Genomic DNA, 1,300 nt, shown 5'->3' with positions numbered 1-1,300 from the left:
CTAGTTTTTTGTATTTTTAGTAGAGACGGGGTTTCACCATGTTGACCAGGATGGTCTCGATCTCTTGACCTCATGATCCACCCGCCTCGGCCTCCCAAAGTGCTGGGATTACAAGCGTGAGCCACTACGCCCGGCCCCTCACTTTTTTTTTTTAAGCGAGTCTCGCTCTGTCACCAGGCAGGAGTGCAGTGGCGAGATCTCAGCTCACTGCAATCTCCACCTCCCAGATTCAAGCCATTCTCCTGCCTCAGCTTCCCGAGTAGCTGGGACTACAGGTGCACACCACCACGCCCAGCTAAGTTTTGTATTTTTGGTAGAGAACAGGGTTTCACCATGTTGGCCAGGATGGTCTCAATCTCTTGACCTCGTGATCCGCCGGCCTCGGCCCCCCAACTTGCTGGGATTACAGGTGTGCACCACCGCACCCAGCCCACCCACTTTTAATAACATGTAGATTCCTGGCCGGGCGCAGTGGCTCACGCCTGTAATCCCAGCACTTTGGGAGGCCGAGGCGGGCCGATCACGAAGTCAGGAGATCGAGACCATTCTGGCCAACATGATGAAACCCTGTCTCTACTAAAAACACAAAAATTAGCCGGGCCTGTGGTCCCAGCTACTTGGGAGGCTGAGGCAGGAGAATCGCTTGAACCAGGTGGCAGTTGCAGTGAGCTGAGATTGTACCACTGCACTCCAGCCTGGAGACAGAGCAAGACTCTGTCTCAAACTAACTAACTAAATAAAATATGTAGATTCAAGGGTGGTTTGAATGCAGAGTCCAGGACTAACCTGTAGCCCTTCCGCTACAGGTTCCCAGGAGAATTCTTGGCAGTGCCGCCCAGCCCATCGGGTGATTAGAGAACACGAAATCTACAAGGGGAGGGGCAGCCACTTCCCCTCTGTCCCTCCGCAGCCTCCCCAGCCCTGCCCTCCTCTGCCCCAGGAGAGGTCCAGTGCACAAAACCCCAGAGACGGATGGCTTTTGGACCCGAAGGAAAATAAAACCAAATACAGAGATATATTTTGGCAAGAGAAGTGGGGTGCCCCGTTTACACGCAATCCTTTCTGGACACAGGCTTCCCGGTTGGGGGTTCAAAAGGAAGCAACTGTACCCCAGCAAGCAGGTCAAATTCGGGGTCACAGAGCAACGCAAGGCCGGGTGCGGTGGCGCACACCTGTAGTCCCAGCTGCTCAGGAGGCTGAGGCACAAGAATCGCTTGAACCCAGGAGGCAGAGGTTGCAGTGAGTTGAGATCATGCCACTGCACTCCTGCCTGGGCCATAGAGCGAGACTCCATCTCCTA

Source organism: Cebus imitator, unplaced genomic scaffold (assembly GCF_001604975.1).
Source record: "Cebus imitator isolate Cc_AM_T3 unplaced genomic scaffold, Cebus_imitator-1.0 Scaffold375, whole genome shotgun sequence".
Lineage (NCBI taxonomy): Eukaryota > Metazoa > Chordata > Mammalia > Primates > Cebidae > Cebus > Cebus imitator.
The sequence above is the reverse complement of the archived record's forward strand: the minus strand, read 5'-3'. Positions refer to the sequence as shown.